General features: G+C 45.9%; 1 protein-coding gene and 1 long non-coding RNA gene across 11 annotated transcripts in view; both read right to left on the bottom strand.

Annotated features, from left to right (window-relative positions):
* The window catches only part of CDH13 (cadherin 13), a 1,167,676-nt gene that overhangs the window by 70,987 nt on the left and 1,080,263 nt on the right, over positions 1-16,426 (bottom strand).
* LOC144338260 (uncharacterized) lies at positions 2,813-14,793 on the bottom strand. Its single transcript, XR_013412246.1, has 3 exons — positions 13,865-14,793; positions 5,148-6,216; positions 2,813-2,923 (listed from the first exon to the last, which is right to left on the bottom strand). It is a non-coding gene; the product is annotated as an uncharacterized LOC144338260 (long non-coding RNA).

The raw sequence follows: 16,426 nt of genomic DNA, 5'->3' as shown, positions 1-16,426 counted from the left end.
TTAGTATGTTGATACAACTCTAACCCCCAGTGTGGCTGTATTTGGAGACGGGCCTCTCCTTAGGAAGTAGTTAAGGTTACATGAGGTCATGAGGATGGAGCTCTGATCTGATAGGATGAGCATTCTTATAAAAGGAGACCCTGTTTGCTCCCTAACCCCTACCCTCCAGGTACATGCCCCAAGGAAATGAGGCTACATGAGGACACAGCAAGAAGGTGGCTGTCCGCAAGCCAGAAAGAGAGCCCTACCCAGAGACTGAACCAGCTAGAACCATGATCTTGGACTTCCACTCTCCAGAACTATGAGAAATACATGTTTGTATTTAAGCTGCCCAGTCCATGGTATTTGGTTATGGAGCCTGAGCTAAGACAATACTATCTAAATATTAGGTTGAACCACACAGTTGCCATTTATCTGGTCAAAACCCATGACGTCAGCAATTTCACATGGCCTAACCTAATATATAAACATATATACAATAAAAAGGGCAAGTCGTAACTGTGTGTTTTCCTTCCTGCTGGGCACGGCGCTTTGAAGGCTGAGAGACGCGCTTATTTATCTTTGCTTTCTCTTCTCCCCAGGCATCCACTGGCACTTGGAAAACACTGGTGACTGAGTGGGTAAATTACAAAGATGAGCATTTTGAATTCCTGTTCCAACAGAAGCTTTAATGTAGTTCCTATCAAGCCTAATTCACTCACTAAAAAGAATTGCATTGCACATATTGGCAGGAGCTATTGAACTGTTGTTCGCCAAGACCTTTTCTCCTCGCTTCATAGGGACTCAAATTAAATGTGTCTTCACCCCACACACACACACGCACACACACGCACATGCACACATACACACACACATAGCCAGTGCCATTCAACCCTTAGTGAATCACATCACTTACGGCTCACAGGCTTGTGGGGTCAGCCCATGAGAGCAGGTGCCTTCTCTCCAAGGCCCTGTGTGCACATCAAGGACTTAAAACCTGTGGTCAAGGATAGACTCTGAGGCAGAGACGTGGTGTGTGGCTCCAAGGCTTGCCTGTGATGCCATTCCCTGTTTCCAGGCACAATGCCCACTGCTGCCCACATCTGAGTATGTGTTGTCGCATAACGGACTCATCAGAGGAGCTATGGCTCTTTGTGTAGACACAGTTTTCAAAAGACACATGCACACGTATGTTTATTGCAGCACTATTCACAATAGCAAAGACTTGGAATCAACCCAAATGTCCATCAGTGACAGATTGGATTAAGAAAATGTGGCACATATACACCATGGAATACTATGCAGCCATAAAAAAGGATGAGTTTGAGTCCTTTGTAGGGACTTGGATGCAGCTGGAATCCATCATTCTTAGCAAACTATCACAAGAACAGAAAACCAAACACCGCATGTTCTCACTCATAGGTGGGAACTGAACAATGAGATCACTCGGACTCAGGAAGGGGAACATCACGCACCGGGGCCTATCATGGGGAGGGGGGAGGGGGGAGGGATTGCATTGGGAGTTATACCTGATGTAAATGACGAGTTGATGGGTGCAGCACAGCAACATGGCACAAGTATACATATGTAACAAACCTGCACGTTATGCACATGTACCCTACAACTTAAAGTATAATAATAATAAATAAATTAAAAAAAAAAAAAAAAAAAAAAAAAAAAAAAAAAAAGCTTTTGCCTCACAAAAGAAAAGGCAAAGTGCCTTCCCTCAGGCAGTTTTCAATTCTTCCCTCCAAATGCATCAGTCAAACTTGATACTTAAACCCTTAAATTCCAAAAGCTCCTATGAGAAGTGAGCCCATTAGCAGCGGGTGGGAATGGCTGCCCTCCCCACCAACCAGCCTGTTCACTCCCTGGGCCACCCTGCTCTGACTGGTGAGCAAAGTTGTCAGCCGGTCCCATCAAGGGATTTGTCATTCCCAAACTTGTTTGGCCCACAGTCTTCCTGTCCTGAACACACAGGCCTTTCCTGGAGAGCTAACCTATGACTTTTTTGGCCTTTGAACACAATTTTATCTTTCAGGGCTTCTAATGTTGATGTACTAACATTCTCAGCTTATAAAATCTCCAATGTTGATATTTTATTGAGTAAAATTGAATATTTTTCTTTCTCAACGCGGGAAGGTTGGAAGGTTCTCCTTTGAGAACCCACTGCCACAGTGGTGATCTCTGGAACGGGTGGATAGGTGTGCACTAAATAAAGCAAGCAGAAGAAAATGTGGTGGGAGAATCTCAGTGATGGGGCAAAGGATGCTTGCTATAAAATTCTTTCAACGTTTCCACATGTTTGAAAACTTTCATAAAGTTGAGAAAAGAAAATAAAATGATGAAAGTGTCTTTTCTCTAAACACTCAGCCACATCCCTTCCCACGTAGGTGTCTTTCTGCTACGAAACCTTTAAGGATATCACATGCTAGATGATTTCATTCCAATGAAATGTCCGTACTAGGCAAACCCACAGAGACAGAAAGCTGCTAGAGCAGTGGGGAGGAGACATGTAATGGTTAAGGGGGACGGGGCTTCTCTTCAGGGTGCTGAAAATGTTCTAAAATTGATGGCGGTGATGGTTGCACAACTCTGACTGCACTAAAAACCATTGAATAGTATATTTTAAATGGGTGAATTGTACAGTATGTGAATTATATCTCATCAATCAATACAGTTGTTATACATCAGAAAGATAACTTCAAGGAAGGGAGTTCTCCATGACTTCCAGGACTGCTAAAACATAACAAAACAAGGCACAAACCAAACACCCCTCCCTCGATAGTCTTCAGAATACTCCTGACTTATAGAGGGCCAAAAAAGGACAGTGATTTTTTTCTAAATTTTTTTTTTTTTGAGACAGAGTCTTGCCCTGTCACCCAGGCTGGAGTGCAGTGGAGCAATCTCGGCTCACTGCAAGCTCCGCTTCCTGTGTTCACGCCTTTCCCCTGCCTCAGTCTCCCGAGTAGCTGGGACTACAGGTGCCTGCCACCACGCTTGGCTAATTTTTTGTATTTTTAGTAGAGACGGGGTTTCACCGTGTTAGCCAGGATGGTCTTGATTTCCTGGCCTCGTGATCTGCCCGCCTCGGCCTCCCAAAGTGCTGGGATTACAGGCATGAGCCACCGCATCCGGCCAACAGTGATGTTTTGATTTTTCTTCCATTTTTGCCCATTTGGCAAATACTGAACAAAAAAAAGACCTCCAGAGTCTCCCCTGCAGGGCCTGCGTTCTTAGTTGCAATGGCTGCGGCAGAACGGGCCAAGATAGCGATGTGCCTGGAGAATGAACAAGTGAATGAATAAATGAATGAACGAATGGACCCTACCTAGGGTCCTTGTTTCTCCAAAACCCGAACAGATGCCCTGGTATTATCACAAACTTGGCCTGTGACCTGCAGTACATGACTGTCACTCTTGGGCCTCAGTTTCCCCATCTATAAAACAAAGGTCATGTGAAATGATGGTCTTTCAGGTGCCTTCTAACTGATACATTATGACAATCTTTCCCAAAGCAGTTGTTATTCATGGCTGAGCAAAAAAGGTATAAAATCATTCCTGTGGGAGGATTCAAATCAAGGTCTGGTTTTCTCTACATGACAATGCAACACTTTACAATGTTGTGTGAGTGGGGAAAGTGAAAAGACAGTCATTAAAAAAACTGAGAAAAATAAACAGTCAGGAAAGAATGCCTACATAAATTGCTCATTCTGACTTCAAAGGGAATTTTTTTTAAAGTAAGATCATGAGAAGAGATTTATGTCCTCAGAGCCAATGCAAATGCAGGATTTGTACAATATCCATTTATCAGTTCCAAAGGAGCTGATTTATGGCTCAACTCTTCTACTTTGTATTCTGTCCGGCTCAGAAAGTTAACTGACAACACAGAAAGAAATATCCTCCGTCTCATTGCAGATGACGGGTTATAAATGAGCACAACTTGATTCTCTGTTCTGGAAAATTAGTGTTTTGAAACTCTCATTAGAAATTAGTCATTAAAGCTGTTCCCAAACTTGACTGCTTGGCCCATCACTTTGTTGTTGTTTTTAGTTGTTCAATGTTCTGACAATGTTGGCCAGAGAAACGACTGCCTTTGTCTTAGGTTATTCTAGGTCGACTTCCATGTCTGGATGTAACACCAAATCACCAGCCAGACCGTGACCAGGACACACCATACTGCTTGCCCCCTGCAGAGATCCTGTGCCCATGTGTGATAAAGTGGGTGATGCAGACCTGGTGCTCAGTATGTCAGTCACAAACTGTATGGGCCTGGAGCGAGTGGAGACAGAGGTACGACTTGACTCTCCTCCCCAGATTAGTGGAGAAGATGGAACTCACGTTTCCCAGACTGATGCCCAATAGCAGTGGATCCCAGAATCTCCTATGAGACTTAAAGATGCAGATTCAAAGGTCCAGGCACTGAAGACCTTGATTTGGTGGGTCTGAGGTGGGGTCTAGTACTCTGTGGTTTTAACAGTTTCCATGGATTTTTGATGCTGCTGGTTCAGAGACAGGCATCTGGGACTCGCTGAAAGACCAGGGCTCGGGCCATTTCCTCCAAGCAGCCATGAGACGAAGGCCTCAGGCAAAGGGTAGAGTCAAGTGTGCTAGATCTCACAGAGATCAGTGAGGAGATCAGGAACCTTCTTCCCAACCAGGGAAACAGCCCAGATCCTTTCTTTTCACCCTCTGCATAAAGTTAATCACCAAATCATTTCTATTCTGCCTTCCTTGGCTTTCTGAGCTCTTGTACACCTTTGATTTTCTTAGTTACTCCTTTGGTCCAGGCTGGCTTCCTCTCTTAATGTGGTCTCCCAGTCTCTTCTCTCTTCCCCCACAGTCTGGTCTTGTGTTGGAATGAGCTTTTTCTAAAATTCAGATCCAATCAGGCCATCTTTCTGCATTTAGGCCTTCAGGTGTCTCCACTGGCTGCAGACCCAGGCTCAGATTCCACAGCAGGATACACAAGACCTGTCACAGTCCTGCCTGTGTGTTGAGTGAACAGATCTAGCTCTCTCGGCCACCATGCCTTTGTTTATCCCGTTTCCTCTGCCTGAACATCCTTGCCCTGGTCTACCTGCAAGTCTGAACCTAGCTGTCCCTTCCTTCTTTGATTTTGACTGATGTGCCTTTCTCTCTGCTGTTGTTATACTGTCCTGTTTTCACCTCAAATGTCACTTTCATCGTAGCTTTTATATGAAAAGCATCTGTTTATTCATCTCTCTCTTTCTCTAGACTGAGTGAAACTGGATGATGGAGGCCATATGTGTTGTGGTGACTGTATATCCCCACCATCTGTGAATCAGGGGTTCATTTGCATTTGTTGGCCTAATGAGGACACCAGTAAGGGAGTTCCAGGGTTAGGAAGATCCTGCAGCTGGAAGGAAGGCTGGGAAGCCATATAGGGTTGTACCCAAAGGCCATCTCAAGGGATCAACTCCTGGCTGCTGGTTACAATATAGCCCCTGCTCCCCCAGCTGGCTGTGTCCCTGCTGACACTTCATCACTCATCTTGCTCCTGATGCTGACACTGCTCAGGTTGGGAAGGGAGGGGAAGGTAGGGATACAAGTCTCTAGGAGAGAGCTTAGGAGATAGGCTCCTTTAGTGAGATGGTAGGAGACAAGCCCCAACATAGTCACAGGGGGCTTCAAGTAAGAAGAAGCGTCCTCCCAATATGAGCTGGTTTAAGCTTGTACAATTTCATCCATCCATGTATCCATCCATTCATGCATTCATTACTCATCCATGCATTCATCCACCCACCCATGCATTCATCACCTACCGATGCATTCATCACCTACCCATACATTCCTCACTCACCCATGCATTCATCACTCACCCATGCATTCATCATCTACCTACGCATTCATCCACCCACCCATGCATTCATCACTCATCCATGCATTCATCACCCACCCATGCACTCATCACCCACCCATGCATTCATCACCCACCCATGCATTCCCCACTCATCCATGCATTCATCGCCCACCCATGCATTCCTCACTCATCCATGCTTTCATCACCCACCCATGCATTCATCACTCACCCATACATTCATCACTCATCCATGCATTCATCACACACCCATACATCCATCACTCACCCATGCATTCATCACCCACCCATGCATTCATCAGTCATCCATGCATCCATCATCCACCCATGCATTCATCACCCACCCATGCATTCATCACTCACCCATGCATTCATCACCTACCCATGCATACATCACTCACCCATGCATTCATCACCCACCCATGTATTCATCACTCATCCATGTGTCTATCCGTGCATACATCCATTCATATATCCATCCATCCATCCATCCATCCATCCATCCATCCATCCATCCATCCATCCATGGATCTATGCATCTATTCACCCATTCCTCCCTTCTTTCAATATTTATTGTGTAGCTATTATATGTCAGACATTCTTCTTTACTCTGCATATATGAAAGAGAACAAGACATGAAGTTCCTGTTCTCATGGAGATTCTGTTCTAGAAGAGGAAGGGAGATCATAAGCAAACAGGTAACACACCATACGATAACTTCAGAGAGTGGTATGTGCTCTGAAAGCAGTCCCATTGGGCAACAGTACAGGGAGTGGCCAGTGATAGGTTGGCAGAGCTGAGGAGGGCTTCTTTAGTGAAGGTGATCAGGGAAAGTCTTGCAGAGGAAACGATAATGAGACTGAAGTGAAAAGGAGACAGTCACGTGAATTCCTGGGCAAGGGAGAACATTCCAGGCAGAGGGAGCCATGGTGAGCTGATGTCACAGAGGAGCCTCCAGCTGAGCAGCAGCTTGGAGACAGTGGGCCAAGCAGAGGTGAATCAGACGAACCCACACTCAAATCTTGGCTCAGCCCTTTAGTATCTGTGGGACATGGAGAGAGGTGCTAACCTTCCAAGCTTTTACTTCCCTATATGTCAAATGGAGACACTAAAACATCACTCACAGGGTGGGTGAAAAGATGAAATCATATACAGAGCATGGTCCTTGGCATGAGGTAGGTTATCAAGCCCAGATACTTTCAAATCCTTCTGCCAAGTGAAAGCCATCATGCTTCTCACATCAGCATCCTAAGACAGGCAGGAAGATTGATCACCTTGCTTCTGGTAACCAGTTTCAGACTGACATGTCTGCATGATTCCAGTTTCATTCCATATTTTAAAAATGCCCCATGTACTCCCTTTATTATGCATGTCACCCAGCTCTAGTTACTGTGAAACTAGAAGGTCACAGCTCGGCTCTGTGCTCAGAAATATGGCACCTGTCGGGCGCATGATTTAGGAACTTGGCCTTCCTCGGTGGGACCTCAGTGTAGTAAAATCAAGTCAACGATTCAATCCATGGCTGCTGAATAAAGCCTGGGAGAAATATGAAGCTGCTGTCTTAACAATACACTTTTCATTAGTGAACTTTTTTAGTAAGATGACATTGAAGTCCACCCCCCACCCTGGTTTCCAAACAGCTCAGCACTGGAACCTGAATGAGACGTGGTGACTCTGCTGGACAAAGACAAAAAGCCTTTTGAGGATGTGGGACAAACAACAGGATACACCAGTGCAGTTGGCTCAGGTTTGCAAGGTCAGACTTCTCTCATTTGATTTCACCGACCTCTAGATCTTTTCCTTTTCTTTGCCAGAGGTACACTGGCAAATGTTTAACATCTGATTCTCTGGAGGTGGGGAAAGCCTGAATTAATAGTGTTTGCCTAATTCCATGATAGAAATACTTCCACTGTGGCCAGTTTCAAGTTACTCCCACAATGCCACTGAATGCAGAGCTGGGAAGAGATGGTAACAATTGGCTCCTGCAAACTGCTATGAACTGGCTGTAGGGCAACACTGCTACACCATCTCCCTACGAATAACAGGAATCCCCTATGTGGGGTTGGACACTGTATATATGTAGCTGGCACTATATGCATGATATTTCATACAATCTTAACTATCATTGTTTGAGGCTGGGATTATTATTGCCATTTCAGGGATGAGAAAAGTGAGGCTCAGAGAGATTGTGTAGCCAGCATCAGTTCACATAATTAGCAGGCAGTGAAGTTGGGATTTGAATATTGTGAGCACCTCTCACCGTGGCACATTTCTCCTCCCCACTGAGTCCTCCTCTTTTTTGCCTGGATGGCTACCTTGCTTCCTAACAAGCTCCACAGCTCCAGTGTCCCCTGGATCCTCTCACAGTGCTCTTTTGCACATGGACCCCTCCACTCCCAGTTCAGAATGAAGTCCAGTTTACTTAGCTTGGCTCCAGGGTGCAGCCTGTACTTCCACATCCAATCTCTCTACTCCAGCAAAATGGGTTTCCCCACGGTCCCTAGATGTGTCTGAGATGGTTGACCTTCCTGCATTATCAGCTTTTCCTTATTCCGCTTAGCTGCAATGATCTCATTCAAACTCTGTCTCGTCCTGCTAGCCCTGCTAAACCACTTCAGCTCCTGGAGTCTCTTCCTCCCTTGAGCTTCTACAGCATTCCTATCTGGACCATTCGCCAGGTGGTTAACACTGGAAACTTTTATAAAAACTATGTTGTTTACTGGTTTGGATTTCTTATAGCTCCCAGGAGACCACAAGCTACTTGGAGACAGGACCAAGTGGTGTACATAATGACCAGACAGGCACGAAGAGTCGCTTGCTCAGACAGGTGCTCAGCAACTCTCCCCAGAGCAAAACACACCTGTCTTGCCCACTTAGGAGTAATTGCAAGGCAGTGCACTGCTCCTCTGGGGTCTCAGACCCAATGGCAACCTTCCAAGACCAAACTCAAGCTGTTTTAAAAAATACTTTTAAACAGCAAATCTCTCCCTTGTAAATGACATTTAATGGCTACAAAGATCAAGAGAACTTCTCTGTGGCTGGGTATGCAAGCAATCTGAGTTCTTTGGGGCTCTGGGTATGGGTTACAGGATTCATCGTGACTCAATTCTCCAATCCACTGAGTTTTGGAGGACATAGGCAGTGTGTTACTGCAGAAGGGTTGCCAACCCCCAATTAAGCTGCTCTGGATGGCTACTGGTGGTGACCTTCAGGTGACATTGGTCAAGCCTCAAAGGAGTGTGGCCACCCAATCCTAGCAGAGTTTGAGGGTGCCGGGTGCTCATCACTGAACCCACTTCTCGGTCTACATCAAACAACCATGCTGGCCGAAAACGGTGTGCTGAGTTCTGATGATACAGAAACACCACACTACTGATGATACAGGTGCATACGTGAAACCTCCTGGTGGCAGGCAGACTCATAGTGCCTGCTGCCTCCTACCCTGAGGAACGCTCTGCCAGAAGCCAGTCAGTTTCAGGCACAGTTATAACCCACTCCATAAAGGTTGTGGCAGGGAGAAAATTATAACAGGACCTTGCTTGAAGGAAGAGGCAGTCACAAGACCCCATGGGGCTTATCTTCCAGGATGGACTGGCCCTGGGCTTGGGATTGCATCAAGTTCATTTCTGGCTCTCATGAGTCAGATTCCCTCTTTTCTCAGAGTGTGGAAGCCAGTGGAGCGTGGCAAAGGTGTCTGGCAGCCTGTCTTTGCTGCTTCCTGTGAAAACAAGATGGTCTGCCAGAAGTGAAACATTGGCAATCTCATTTCTGGGCTCCCCTTGTGTCTTTTTTTTTTTTTTTTTAAAGACAGAGACGGGGTCTCACTATGTTGCCCAGGCTGTCGTTGAACTCCTGGGCTCAAGGAATCTTCCTGCTTCAGCCTCCCAAAGTGCTGGATTATGAATGTGAGCCATTACACCCAACTTCCCCTAATCTCTTATGCTCAACATAATGCTGGTATGCAGTAGGTGCTCAATAAATGCTGACTTGGGTATAATGTTGATGAACTCTAAAGAGCTTACTGGAGTGTGTGTGCATGTGTGAGTGCACATGTGTGAATGTGTGTGCATGAGTGCACATATGCACGCATGAGTATTTGCATGTGGGTGCAGATGTTGCGAGTGGTGTGTGAATGTGTGTGTACACATGTATGTGCATGGTATACATGTGTGTGCATGTGCAAGTGTGTGAACATGTATGTCTGTGCATGTACATATGTACTGGATCAGAGTCAGGCAGAGCTGGCACTCAGATGACCACCAGCACCCCTGCTCCAAATGTAGCAGCCGCAAGCATTTGGTGCCTACCCTGTTCCCTTCTCATTTAGTGCCATCTTCATCAACCCACCAGAAAGACAAGCTTGATTCCATTTTGAATATGAGGAAACGGAGGCTTGGTGATGTTCAGTAGCCCATGCAAGGCCTCTCAGTGTATGCAGGGAGATGTAGATTCTGACGGAGTCTGACTCCATTGTCCCCTATGCTGTAGTGCCTTCTGGGCAGATGCCAGGCATCAGTCCAGGGAAATTCTGCCCCACAGTGAGTGGGGCCACCTGAGACTGATGTCAGTGTATTCCATAGCGGCTGTGTGTGATGGAGATGGAATGGGATTGGTACTCAGGGGCTTCGGGATTGGCATCTGGTATACTGGGTGTCTGAGGATGTGGCACTGAACATTGTATGCCACAGCCTCCTCACCTTATAATGGAAATAACCATGCATGCCTCCCAGCATCATCATGGGGGTTTAAATTCTTACATGAGAGGTGTGTATAACTGCATGTGGTATGCAGGAAGCACTCAGTAGATACGCTTCTAACACACTCTCATAAGCAAACACTTACCTAATCTAGTTGTGCTTGAAAATGTGGTGCTGGAAAAGATCCGGAGCTTGATCATGACACAGACATTCAAGGTATGGATCCTGTGTCCACCGTTTACTGAGAGGGCTGTGGGTAAGTGACATGGGGTGGCATAACCTCCCCCCATTGCCCTCTCCTAGTGCAGAAATTGGAGATAATGGCAGCTCCCTCACAGTGTTGCTGGGATGACTGAGGTGATGGACTTAACATATCCCATGTAGGGTCTGGTATGCAGTGGTCCCTCAACAGTGGACAGACATTATTAGGATCTGGTCATATTCTGAGAACAAAGCTTGGCAAGTTCTGGAATCAAAATGTCATTGTCAAATGTGCCTGTTCAATGCAATTCTACATGGCTACTTGACTCTCTGCAATAATTTATCTGAAAGAGAGGCAGGAGCCCCAGGAGATGAATGAGTTGGTTTTAAGGAGAGAATGGTTTTAAGAGGCATTGAGGGTGCCCTGGAAGCCATCCCCCTATAGTGCATATCAGGCCAAATGCACCTGCCAGCACCTGCATTCCTTTGCCAGAGAACTTGCACCAACAGCCAAAGGCCTTTGCTCATCTGAAGAGCAGGCTGAATGTGATGAGGAATGAGCACCTCTCTCAGGGTCAACCCTCACCCAATGACTGGGGTATTTATGCCCCAGCTCCCTTGCTCCCCATGAGACAGGAAGAATACAGGGTGGTCACAGCAGAATAGAAAATTCCAGGCAGTAGTTTCAAATGATTACCAAAAGGAAAATGTTGAAATAGCTGCCGAAGCTAGGGCCCGATAAGACCCTGAAAAAACAGGATGTGGGCCAAGTTGGCTAAGACCAACTGGACCCAACGTGGTGGTGGATTTGACCTAGGTTTTCCCTAGGACCTCATTATATGATCATTAACATACTACATCACACACCCACTGACACCTCGACAGTTCCAGGAACACCCATATTTGGTGCAAAAATGGGTGGCACCTCAGTTCTGAGAAATCTCCACCTTTTCCCAGGAATCTTCATGATTGGTTAAAATCTTCACTCCTTGGTTAAAGAAACCCATAGAGGTAGCAACCCCAATACCCCTTGAGAGTGATTCCTTCACTCTTGAAAACGCTCGCACTCCCCTTTCTTGAGTGTGTACTTTTCGCTTTGCAATAAATCACCATACTTTCACCATTTTCTGACTCATTCTTGAATTTCTTCTCACAGTCAAGAGCCTGGACACTGACTGGGGTCCAGGTCTCACCGGCGTTTGGGGACCTACCCCAGCCTACAGTATCACTTGGATGGAATAAGCCCAGGAGCGTGTTCTTCTGGGATTCAGCTCCTGTACCCATAGTGGTGGCTGGTTGGACAATGCAGAGTGTGTGGGCTGCGTTCCCCTCCTGTCCCACTTCCTGCTCTCCTGCTGGTATTTTATGGGATTTTCTCCCAAGTAAACTATTTTCACCCAAACCCTTGCCTCAGCATCTGCTTCAGGGGTAATCCAAAGTAAGACAGTCACAGTCGTGTCGACAGAATTCCCACCAGACAGTGGTTGATTGTTCCAGAGGTCAATGCCCAGAGCAGCAGGAAATAACTTCATCAAGCCAGGGTGGTGAATTAGTTCCAGTGGGTTTTCCTGAGCCTCTCAACAATAGGAGAGGCAATCGGAGCACAGCAGGACCCGAATGGGGTTTGCGTGAATGAAAAATCCAGAGAAAGGTGTCCCGTGGAATTTGCAGGGTAAGATTTTAAAGAGCTGCCTCTGTCGCAGAGAAATAACAAGCTTTGCATGCAGGGAAACTGGTTAATTGACCTACATTTCTCCAAACTAGCTCTCACACTCTCACAATAGTCCTGGAGGAAGGAATTATCGTCGCCACTTACAGATAAGGAAATTGAGGCAGTGAGAGGTGAAAGGAGCTCACAGCGTCCCCGTGATCATTAAATGAGAAAATAGACACCAAGCCTCAGCCCTTGACTCATAGCAGGTGCCTATTTCATGTCACCACCTGTTTCTTCCTGATGCGATGGTGTTGTCTTTCGACAGGATGGCCTGGGTCTGTTTCTCAGCTGCCCTGAGTCTGTTTCCTGAGACAGAAGAAAGCGGAGACACGGGCTTTCATGTGTGGTGAACCAGGCAGTTCAGACTGATTCAGTTCAGACTGAACCCAAAGGGAAAAAATGGAAAATATATACAAAAAGTGGGGAAGAAGTCAGGGTAGGTTACAGGATTATAGTAAAGCAATCACCACGAGTCTTCATCTGCCTCACTTTCTTTCTTTTTTTTTGGAGACAGTATCTTGCTCTGTCATCCAGGCTGGAGGGCAGTGGCGCGATCTCGGCTCACTATAGCCTCTGCCTACTGGGTTCAAGCAATTCTCCTGCCTCAGCCTCCCGAGTAGCTGGGACTACAGATGTGCACCATTACCCCTGGCTAATTTTTGTATTTTTAGTACAGACGGGGTTTCACCATGTTGGCCAGACTGGTCTTGAACTCCTGACGTCAAGTGATCCACCTGCTTCAGCCTCCCAAAGTACAGTGAAATAAATAACCATACTTTCACTATTTTCTGACTCATTCTTGAATTTCTTCTCACAGTCAAGAGCCTGGGATTACAGGCGTGAGCCACCACATCTGGCCCACGTCCAGCCTTCTCTCTTTTTTTTTTTTTTATGGCTATTACCCTATTTCAAGGAGGGTCTTAGAGAGTTTTACGGCCACTGACGTTGATCTGAAAATTCAGATTTCCAAAGACTTTTTGATTTTGAAGAGAATGAGCAGGACTGGAAGAATGTACCTACCCAAGTAAACAATCATTAAACATGCCAGGCTGGGTGCGGTGGCTCATACCTGTAATCCCAGCACTTTGGGAGGCTGAGGTGGGCGGATAATGAGGTCTGAAATTTGAGACCAGCCTGGTCAACATAGTGAAATCCCATCTCTACTAAAACTACAAAAATTAGCCAGGTGTGGTGGCACGTGCCTGTAGTCCCAGCTACTCGGGAGGTTGAGGCAGGAGGATCGTTTGAGCCTGGGAGGTGGAGGTTGCAGTGGACCGAGGCCGCGCCATTGCACTCCCACCTGGGTGAGAGAGCACGACTCTGACTCAAGACCAAAAAAAAAAAAAGACAAAACCACTGAGGGGTGCAGCTGAGTGGAGATTAGTGATTGCCAAGGGTTGGAGGGAAGGAGGGATGTACGGGTGGAGCACACGGGATATTTAGGGTTCTGAAACTACTCTGCATGATGTTATAATGGTGGATGCATGCTGTTATACATTTGTCCAAACCCATAGAATGTCCAGCACCAAAAGGGAACCCTAATTTGCACTATGGCCTCTGGGTGATCATGACATGTCAATGTACGTTCATTAGCTGTAACAAATGTCCCAGTTTGGTGGGGGATATTGATCATGGGGGAGGCTGTGCATGTGTGGGGGCAGGAGGCATGTGAGAACTCCCTGTACCTTCTGCTCAATTTTGCTGTGAACCTGCAACTGCTCTAAAAAACAAAGTCTATTAAAAAAAAAATAAAAGTGGGCAAGTCTAAGTTTTCCTAGCTTTACGGAAAACAAAATGAACTCAGCAAAATGGAAGATTGTATCAAGAAGATGATATTAAAAGTAAATTGCATATACTGGGGAAAGATTTTAACAATATCTGACAGAACAGTCATCAAATATGGAGAGAAAATTACTGCAAAAGGGGAGGGTAGTGGACATCTGTTGTTTTTTTCCCCACCGAGGAAGGCATTTCGTCTTCCTTCGTTGTGGTGAAAAAACCCTAATTGCTACGATCCCACTCCTGTCACAGCCTGTTGTCAAGGTTGACCATTCCCGAGCTAGGAGGTGGGCCCTGACCCAAGCCAAGGCATCACAATCACTCCCAAATCTGACTCCTGGCCTGGCTGACAGTTGGCATTGAGCATCAGACTGCCCCTCAGGGCTCCCCCGAGGGACCCGCCTGCCTGTCAGCCGCACATGGCCCTCCAAGACACTGTTTTTGCATTCGTTCTTCAGAGTTAATTTCTACTGCTTGCATCCAACCTAATGGATAAAAATACTATTTCAGACACAGGATAGTATTGGGAAATGCATTTTACTAACGCTGCTGCTGCTACCAGGAAGGAGACTTACCAAGCCCCAGGCTCCTGGCTCCCTTACCGCAGCCAGTATAAATACTCGAAAACGCTAAAACAAACAACTGCCTGCAGGAAATCCTGGCACCACCTGCCAGGGTAAGGTCAGCAAGGATAAAGTAGATGGATTCTTGCAAGTGAAAAACAGCTGTGAATGAAGCATTATCCAAACCCTGATCAAGTAAACGGGAACGTTAACCTCTGATGGGAAAATAGACTTTGCATTGGCCATAAGTAACTCTGCACTACGTACGGGAATAGCCCAAGTGATTATTACACAGAGCTTAATATTTATGCCAGCATGAACTCATAGCAATAAAGCTCCATTTCACATCTTTTGTGGAATGAGGTGGGGGTATTTATGAGCAAAGGCATGCATGCATGAATGAAGAAATACTCTGAATGATAGCAATAAAACTCTCACGCTCGAACCTAGCTACAGCTTTATCCAATCCTAGCTGGAAAGTCCTTGCTCAGCAAATAACAATTACCTGAGATCACAAATGATGTAAAGAAACAGACGGGCAGAGGCAACCCACTCAAGACTTTTCCTTTCTTTTACAATCGCAAGGGAAATAGATAAAGGTAGTTGGCAAAAACTTTAACTAGGAATTAAAGATAAAGACCCATTCTCATTGAAGATAGATGAGTATCATCAGAACCCTCTCCTTCAAGCAGATTGAGAAGGCATTTCCCATCTCTGTCTTCTAGAGAAAAGCTACTAAATGTAAAACAACACATCCACAGATGCCAGGATGTCAAACATTTTGCCTATTTACTTCATGAATATGCAACAGTTCCTGAGTCTGTCTTGTGACAGTCATATGTTACAGTCTCTATAGACAATGTTTTGAAACTGTCCCTCCTACTGATAGCTGAGAATCCAAGTCAATAGGTAAAAGTCTTTAGCTTTAGTTACAGAGGTAGAAAGCATCACATGTTTAGTTACTGAATATTTGCAGAACATTCTGTTGTGGGGCCCTGGGAAACAGTTTCCCCCAGGCTTACCAAATACCCTCATGTGAACACACTGGGGCTCACTGGGGCAGCACAGCTAGGTACACGGTCACTTTGGAAGTATGCTTCACAGTGTTTTATTTAATTTTTATGCCAGCTGTCTATGACTGAGAGTGTAGATTTCACTTCTATTAAGTATTTCTACCAACAATAAAAATCAATCTTCTAGGGACAAGGATATTAATAGCACTTGCGGCAAGACACTAAAGCAATGTGATCCTCTCTACATTTCTGGAAACTATAGAAGGGGTCCAAAGTGCCATTTACTATTGTGTGATTTGCAATGCATGGGATTGTTGTGGCTTCTGCGGCATCTATTTTCACTTCTTCCTGTAAGACCACCTGACTTGACTTAGGGCAGCCACCCCTCCACTCACTGCCCCAGGGTTTTGCATGGGGCCAGTGGCCAGTGATGGGTGTAGGCTGGGCTAGAGATCTGCTCTGGACCAGTGAGCGTGAGCCCAGGAATTTTGGAGAATACTGGACAGGCATTTCTCTGGGATGCAGAGCTGGTGAGCTCTAGACCCAGAGCTACAGCTGGCCTTTTGAAACCTGACCAAAGCCTCCTTGAGAGTAATGCTGACAATGAGGAAGGCAGTTGAGAGGGAGAGAGGTTCTTGA

This window comes from Macaca mulatta, chromosome 20 (genome assembly GCF_049350105.2).
Source record: "Macaca mulatta isolate MMU2019108-1 chromosome 20, T2T-MMU8v2.0, whole genome shotgun sequence".
NCBI classification, from domain to species: Eukaryota; Metazoa; Chordata; class Mammalia; order Primates; family Cercopithecidae; genus Macaca; species Macaca mulatta.
This window is presented reverse-complemented; position numbering and strand designations above follow the sequence as displayed.